Raw genomic sequence first — 9161 nt, 5'->3', positions numbered from 1 at the left:
CCCCAGCTGACTTCCTGCCCTTTGGGCAGGGGGCTGGACTCGATGATCTCTCGAGGTCCCTTCCAGCCCTAATGTCTATGAAATATCTATGAAAGCCCAACCCCCTGCACTATCTCTGGCCAGGCTGCTGCAGGCTGGCCACCTGGCTTCCAAGGGACCCAATCCTTTTTTTCTCTATAGCTTGACCCCCTTGTGCTGCTGCTGGCAGGAACAGTGAGCCAGTCTGGGAGGTGGTGGGAGGCACCACAGCTGCTGGGCACTGCAGGGCTGTAGTGCTCACTTTGCCCAACATCCCTGGGTGGAAAGGCTCCATGCCTGGCCCTACTCCACCCCGGCATCTCTGCTTGTCCTGACTCAGGAGGGGCTACTGCATCCTAGGATGCTGGAGGATTCCAACTTGAGTGGAATAGCTGTAGGGAGTGGCCACACCTTAATGGAACAGGAGCAAATTTAGGTGGATTAGAGATAATCCTGCCTTGGAGTGGTGCAACTTTAAAATGAAAAACAAGTACTTTAAGATGCTTAAAGGTGTTAATGGTTAAAGGTGCAGCCGATCCAGGGGTTAAGACTGCAGAAACTGCCTAAATGAATCACGTAACAAAGCCCTAGTACTATTAAACTACCTCTCTCCATTCAGTTTGTTGGGGCCTTTCTTCTACCTGAAGTCTCTCCCATTATTGTGCATCAAACTCATCGCCCCTCCTTCACTCAGCAGCATGTCTAGGCATGAAGAGTAGGTCGTTTGATAATCATTCAGAAGACAAGGATTCTGACAGGTCTGGTTCGTTGTCTGAGTTCTAGCTGAGCAGCATTGCAGAACATAATGACCAGTTCCAGTGAGCTCATCTTCCCAACAAAATATAATAATTGTCAATCAACATTAATATATAGAATTGCAGATACTTATAAGCAATCTAATAAAAATGCCTTCGTGTATCATGAATCCTTCTTAACATTTTTCTAGAATACCTGGGAATTCCATCTACTAGAACGCCCTCCCACAGTTACATGGATAATAGGGACGGGCAATGTGCTGTTCCAGACACCCTTTGCTAAGAGTATTTATTATTCTGCAGATTTGCATCCCCAGGAGTAAGCATTAACATATTTTATCCAAGATTGGACAAATTAAAAAATAAAGACAGACTGGAATGTACATTAGATTCCTGTCCTGGGATCTTCTGTGTATATATATTAACTAAGTGTTCTATTGTTACAGTGGCCAGCCGTTTTTGGTGCTCTTATCTGCCCAGTTTTTACTTGTGGTATGTTATAATGAATTCTCAGTATTTTGGATAATGTTCCTCAAAGCTGTGAGTGAGGATTAGAAGTAATGATTTGGGAAATTCTTTTTTTTTTTTTTTAATTAATGACAGCCTGCAAATACAGGGAACAGGACAGGATGGCCTGGAGACCCCTTCCATCCCTATGTTGCTACATTACCTCTGGACTTTGTTCCAGTACACTTTTATTAAATGTGGTGGAGAATGTATCTGCAAATGTCAAATTTCTCCTAGGTTTGTATTCAACTTGCAAATCACATATGTAATAGGAAAAAAAATCTCTCTTTTTTGAGGGAACATATTGATGCTAAGGTTTTGGTTTTTGTTTAGCAGCTTTACTGTATAAGCCACTTCTCTCTAGTTTTGATATAGCGATGAGAGAGGTCTGTGCCAGTACCCTCTTTGGCAACATCTTGAATATTTACTTGTATGCTGCCTTGTGTAACATCTTAGAGCCACAGGCTTTTTAATTCCATCAGTTTCTCAAACTCTTCATTAACATGTGCAGCCCTTGTCTGTTGGACATTGTGCACACTGGTGACCTGAAGATGCTTGTTTGGGCAACTAGATTGCACGTACATTTCTCTACATTATTCACCATTCCAAACATGTACAGTTGACCATAAAGAATCATATTAAAGATGTACTGAAACCAGTATCCTGTCCATGCCACTTGCCAGAATCAAAAGAAAAAAAGAAGTTGCACGTACTTACCATGTTTGCAGATGAGGTCTTCTCCTACTTCCAATTATGATTTGAGGCATGAGTACTTATACCCCTTCCAAAGCCAGGAAATGCCTAGATGCCAACATTTCTCCAAGACAATGGAAATAATATCCTGTGTAGAGAAGAATCTATTACTTTGCAAAACAGTTTGTGTAATAATTAAGGAAAGATGGGATTTTGAAATCCGCCAAATTCTCTGCCTCGTGAAGTGCCAAGTGTGCCTAGAAAGCATTTGAACCCACATTGCACATCCAAAAAAGACCAGACCTCCTGCAGGAGAAGTTCCTCCTTCACCTAGACCAGGGGTCAGCAAGGTTTTTGAGTAGAGTGCCAAAAACACTTGCAACGTTGGCTTGTAAGATGTTGGCATGCCAGAGGCAGATGGGGGGGGGGGCGGGGTTTGCGGGATCCAGGAGGGGCCTGTTCCCTGTTGTGGCAGTGCAGCCTTGGCCCCCTCCCCACCATGCACCCCATGGTGCACATGCATCTGCCATCATCAACAAGCTAGACCAGGGCTCTGTGGATCCTGGTGTAGCCACTTGCATCCTCCCAACTGCCTGCCACAGCTGGTATTGGCTCTGGGCAGTCCCCTGCTGCCCACCACGGAGCCCAGGCTGCTTGTAGCAAGGAGGCTGCAAGCAGCTACACTGGGATCTGCAGAGCCCTGGTACAGCTCATTGCTGTCAAGAAGTGCACGCATACCTCAGGGAGGACAGTGGGGGAAAGGGCCAGGGATGCAGTGCCACCACAAGGATTGGGTCCCTTATGGCTCTCCCGCAGTCCACCCCAAAGCGTGTGCACCAAGCAAAATGCCTTCGCATGCCAGGCTCAGACATCCGTGCCAGGAGTTGCCTACCTCTGATCTAGATGAAGAGCTCCAATGTGTAACATGGGGTATCAGCCAAAAGGTTTATTTGGAAGTGTCTGTGAGAAGCTTAAAACTCTAGCTCTGGTGGTAAAGAGCAGACTCTGCCTCTGCTGCTGATGGCCAAAAGAGAAGGCCCTAGCAACCATTCTAATATCTCTATGCTTCCATTCCAGTGAAGAAATCTACTTCTTCACTTAAGATTGTCTTAAGTGGGGGTGCCCCACATGTCTTTGGGAGGGTGACATTTTGAGGAAAGGCCCATGTGGTATGCAAGTAAAAGCACTATAGATTCACCATTTGCATGTGACATGTCCAGTCAGAACTCTACAATGAAGTTGCATTGAATGATCAGGTCAAATGCATGATTCTGACACAAGAGGAAACAAGTATATTTGGGGCAAGGACTATGTTGGGGTTTATATAGTGCCCAGTTGGATTGGATCCTGACCTCTAGTTAGTACTATAATACAGAAATCAGGTAACCTCCACTACGTTAGAATTTCTCAGAATGATTAAAAAGCATGAAGCACCCCAAGATTGTGAGTACCACCAAAAGGGATAGGCATATCAGATTTTCCATTTAAGCATCATCAGCTGTTCAAAGTAATGGGAGCAGTGGCCCTATTGCGGACCTTTCTAGTTGCCATTATCTTCAAAAGTGATTCTTTAGCATTATTTCCTGTCTATGCAATAACTACACTGGTGTTGCCTGAAGAAAAATATTTTTGCTATAGGTCCAGAAACCTTTCTGCTGCAGATTAAGTTTTTCCTTAAGAATTCTTGGGAAATCATTCTATGGTTCTTATACTTAGTACTCCTTTGGAAGATTTTGGCATAAATAGCCATTCCTAGTGATCTAAAGATCTTTGGTAAAATGCTTCTGGTGGCCTTCCTTCATGTACCTGCTCTTAGCCCTGAGTCCTCCTGCTACAACACTGTAGTCTTCAAATTCCAGAGATTGAGGCAGGGCATTAATCTATCTGTGAAATCCAAAGAGGTTTCTCTATCAGGAGTTTTTGTCCAGCACTGCTAAGTTTATCTGTCTTCAGAAGATGTACCACAAGTGCCTTTCCACTGTGCTCCCCTGCACCAGCAGAATTATTGTACTTCTACTGTATTTAGTGCCTTCTATGCCACGGTAAAGAGGCAAGCAAGTTTTGGCTTGTATTGAAAAACACTGTTAGGCATAATCTGGCAATGGTATGAGGTCAAATTAATAATCCAACAGGTCTGTTCCATTGTGGCAGGCCAGTAATGGGTGCTTCTGCACTAGGCCACCCACCTCACTGCACCTGACAAACTTCCAGGCTCTGAGTGCCTCCCTGGGGGCGCCTTACATTTGGCTGACCCCCTTCCTGGAGCACGCCCACTAGCCTGGGGGTAGTGCCACCACCACCCAAGGTCTGGAGTGATCCTGGCTCTGTGCCCCCTGAGAAACACAGGCCAGTAGCCCTTGAAGGTACTTGACTCACTTCAAGAACTTGGGGTGCTTCCCTCAGTCTGAAGAACAAATAGTGGTCTTCCTTAGTCAGGGGAAGCAAGGGGACCATATTAACCAAATTGTCACAGAGCAGAGTTTTTGGGGAGAGGCAGAGGTGGCCTTCTGCCACATCCACCACAATGTTTTATCATTCCATTTAGAAGAGGACACTAAACTAAGACCTACCAATCTCATGTAGTCTGAGCCTTGTACCAAAAATATGAAGTTTATGTACTCAAGTAGAATCTTTGTCAGACTAAAATGGAAAGGAAATACCAGATTAGCAATTTTCAGGCAAGTTGCCACAGCACCTTGAGTGCTGAAAAATTCTTAAGGATGCTGTGGGGTACCATTCAATATTAGTACTCTCAGGTGTGCAAACTCCTATATGATTCACAGAATAAACCCAGAGATTCCAAATAGGAATCTGTAGTATTTTAGACAACAAGGCTTGTAGAAGGTGGTTGTTATTAGCAAGATAATCCTGCAGTCAACCCATGCCTAAACTTCTTCAAACAGTGCTGGCAAAACACTTCCTACCCATTCAAAAGTCCATCACAGAGTACCATCCTGTGTAGCCTGAGTGGAAACAGCCAGCTATTAGGATTACAAATCTATCCAAAACTCTTAAGGGGTCAGTTTTACAAACTGTGGTCATGCTAATAAACCAGAGAGCGCTTGCCATCCATATATAGAAATCTGGCTAATCTCACAGAACTGGATTTCCTTTCCAGCTGCTAACCTGCACTAAAACATGATCAAACATGCATGGAACGCTTTTAAGCAACTGATGCAAGTGTCCCAGAGGATGGTATGTGAGCACAAATTTAAATAAGGGATGGTGGATGGTGGCTCTTAGTTGTGAACTGAAGCCACCTATTAAAGCAGAACTCATGCTATGAATGCTTGGGATGCTCTGTGTTAGTAATGAAGGGAAAAAATATTAAAAGCTGAAAAAAACCCACCCCCCAAAAAAATTATTTGTCCCCAAAACCAGATTATGGAAAATTAGGTTTTAAAAAATGAAGGATGTTAATCCTCCAGGTGTTTGGAGGAATACTGGTTGGCCACTGTTTAATTGTCTTACAGGACTAAAGTGATAAACCTGGAGTGGAAAGAGAAGTATCAAGTTTGCATAAAGATTAAGATAAAAGATGGACACGGATGTGAAAGGATGGTGAATCTGTTGGCAGTATTGTAGTAGCTCTTTTTTTGCATTAACCTATTTAAAGTAGATTTTGTCCATTATTGGAAATATTCCTGGTGAACAAGAGTCATATTTACAAGAAAGCTTAATTATAGTCCAAGCCAGAGAGACAGAAAAAAAAATGTTGCTAATTACCATCAGTTAAACTTTATTTTTTTGTAATCTTGTAAATTCTCATATTCCCATCCCTCAGGACTTTACACTTAAGAAATACACATGAATGCTGTAGCTTTGTTGATGGTTGTAACCGTTGCTAGGGGATTGTCTGAGAGAGGTGAATCATGTTATTTACAGTCAGTCTGAAAGAACATTTGGAAATGCTTCAACTTCACATTTTTTTCTTTGGTTTGGATTGTTATCACCCAGATACTGTGTGATGCTGATGGGGGCTTCAGAAATGCACATAATGGTGATAAGCAGAGACATTCATACTTATGGATTTCTTTACTGGCTTTTTAATTCTCTGGTAACTATTTTGTTTAAAAGCTGAAGCTTCTTGTATGCAATGGGGAGAAGCCAAATATTTACAAAAAGAAAAGATTTGGAAAGTAACAAACCACTAGAAAAACACTTCAGAATATTTTCCTTCATATTTCAGCAAATAAAAAGTGCAGTTATTTATACACACACTCATGCATAGACCCAGATCTAAGCTTCTTCAAATAAACGGAGCTAATTTTTTTCACTGCTTCTGTAACAGCAGCAGCATTAAAGGATAGTCAGATAGTTAGGCAGGAGTGAGATCTTGATGCTCAGGAGGCAGGTTGGTATTGCAAGCTAAATTTTCATGAGACAGTAAAGAAAAGTAGGCTGACTATACTAGCTAAGTTAAATAGCTAACAGTAAAGATAGGAAAACCGTATGCAAACAGTTAGGGCTGAGTAGACATGGAAGGAGGAGGGGAAGGACATGTAGGAAAAAATCTCATTGTACCAAGGGCTCAAAGAGCAGAGGAAGTTTCTATCATGCAATCTCTCCTACCCTGCAACATTCCCTTTGTGCACTTGGGGTGAGATTTTCAAAAGTACTCAACATTGACTTCCCTTTGTTCCAACTGAATTTGATAGGACTTTTTACCTTTGCTTTTAATAGCAAAAGGTAAGCTCATAGGACACGTTTGAGAAGCCGGGTGTAAATAGCATAGCTCCAGGATAGGATGCCGCCTTTCACTGGCTGTTTCATTAACAAAACAACCTTTTGAAAGTGTTGGACCCAGTAATTCACTGGTGCCAAATGTGTTTCAGTCTCTCATTTCTTTGTTCTACTATGTAGAAATGCAAGCGTTTAAAACCGAACCTTGTTCTTAGATGTGTTTAAAGGATTTAGTAGTTGTCTCTCTATGCCTGAAGAACAGTTTGTGCTCGGAAGCTTGCAAAGAACAATTTTTCCAACTGTTTAGTTGGGCTAATAAAAGATATCACATTTACCCAAAGAACCTTGTCTGCTAAAGGATTTGGCACAATCTTAGGTATGTATCAATAATGCATTTTTTAAAATTGGGAGAAAAGCAAAAATTTTTTTCAAAACCTATTTTATTTCTTATTATTTGGTTAAGTCAAGCACACAGTACTTACTTGTATCCACTAGATGGAACCCATCTCCTTAAATATAGAATGAAAATGCAGGGTGAAATCATGGCACCACTTCGCTTACAAAGGAACTTTGCTATTGACTTAAAACAAGCCTTGATTTTGCCCCAGACTGATTCCCTGACTGGCCAATTATTTTCTCTGGAGTGCAGAGAATGCTGAGCTTTCACTGAATGCAGGAAGAGCTGAGGTTTAACACCATGCAGGTTCTGACTTGTATTTAGCTGTAGCCAGTATATATTAGTTTTATAAGTGTGTTCTGTAATCCATTCAACACTACCCCCCCAAAATCTGAACTGTTCAGCTCCTGCTCCATTTTAGGACTGTGAGGATGTACAGATGCAAGGGAAGTGCATTCAACTGTTGAAAAATGATGACAAATTTGCACTTACATAGTGTTTTTCAGACAAGGATCTCACGTGGCTTTATTAATGTAGTTAACTTACCTACATATTACAAAAAGAGCAGTTAAATGTCTAGGCCAAAGAAACATAGTGAAACTGGCTGAAGGCAGGACAGGGTGGCACCTTAGAGACTAACTTGTTCAGAAAGCTTAAGCTTTTGCAGGGGACAGCCAACTGGAAATAGAATCCAAAGATCCTAATGCAGCCTTACAGCTGCTGGTCCTGTGTTTTATCTAATAGCTTGATCATTAGTCTCCTCTTCTAGCCCTGGATAAACACTTCAGAAAGAAGGAGAAGAACAGATCCATAGGTCCCAGAAAATTAAATGAGTTTGTATAGGAATTGTTAACCAGCTCTTTCCTTTTCAGGGTCAGGCTTGTACGTGCCTGAGACATTGTACAAGACCCATATTATTAGGTGCATGTTTTTTAAATCGGATACCATTACTCTGTTTTTCTTTGGAAAATCAAAGAAGTTAGTCTACTAAAATCTAGGCAAGTAATTCCCATAGACCATGCCTGCCTGGCAGCTATGTGTTTGGGACTTAGCATTCATCAGTCTCCAGTTGCAATTGTCAGCGTTTCTTTACCAACCAACTGCCTAGACAGGAATTGTGCAGAAGTGGAAATGCAGAGCTGAGGCTTGGCTCATCTTGATTTTAATAAGATACTGAACTTACGTAGCACGCATTCCCCAGCAGGGCTGATTCGACAAAGTGTGCCCAGAGCAGGGTTGTTCAAGCAGGAAGTGATCTTCCTCTTAGCTGATCTAACCTTTCAACTGCGGACCAGTGAAAGTGAACAAATCCATGATGTCTCAGCAGCTCCCTGTAGCTGGGTGAGGATGTTTTCCTTCCTCCAGGCCTATTAGAAAAGTCTTTCCATCGCAGAGATAGGCCTAAAGTTCTTCCCATTGATTTTTGCCATCAAGTTTTATAGAAAGCTGGCTCTGCATGCCAGCCCACAACTGTGAGCCACCAGGGACTTCCACAAGGTTCTTCATCATGTTTAAGTTGGGTTTTAATAAGACACAATCATGAACCAGCCTATCCACCATTTAGCAGTAGGACAGCTCCACAGCCCCCCGCAAAATAGAGGGGAAGTCCTCAGTTGTATTTGTTTGCTGCTGCTGAGGTGCCAGACCCCGCACAGCAGGCAGAGACTGCCCACCACCAGGCGGGGTTGGCGCCCAGGAAGCGGGCAGACCCGAGGGGCTGAGGCCAGGGGGCGGGAGGCCGCTGACGGGCTTGTGGCAGGGGAGAGCTGGCGTGAGAAGTGCAGGGGCCCGGGGCAGGAGCCCTGCCTTGTGCTGCGCACCTCGGGTGCGGAGCCTGGCGCCCATGGCGGCGCTGGAGGAGCCTCGGGTTGGAGCCTTTTGCCCGCCGTGAGGCGCCGGCGGGGCCCAGGCACAGCCGTGCGGCGGGGCGCGGCGAGGCGCTCTTCGCCCGCCCGTCCGTCGCTCAGCACCTGCAGGTCCCGGAGCAGGGCGCGCGCTCCCCTGCGGGCGCTTTCCCTGGGGGCAGTGCGGGGCCGGACGGGCACAGCGGCCCCAGCCCCATTGGCCGGCGCCGCCCGCTCCCGGCCTCCCATTTGCGGCCGGCGCCG

The sequence above is a fragment of the Crocodylus porosus genome, unplaced genomic scaffold, assembly GCF_001723895.1.
Source record: "Crocodylus porosus isolate Cpor-Errol unplaced genomic scaffold, CroPor_comp1, whole genome shotgun sequence".
NCBI classification, from domain to species: domain Eukaryota; kingdom Metazoa; phylum Chordata; order Crocodylia; family Crocodylidae; genus Crocodylus; species Crocodylus porosus.
The sequence above is the reverse complement of the archived record's forward strand: the minus strand, read 5'-3'. Positions refer to the sequence as shown.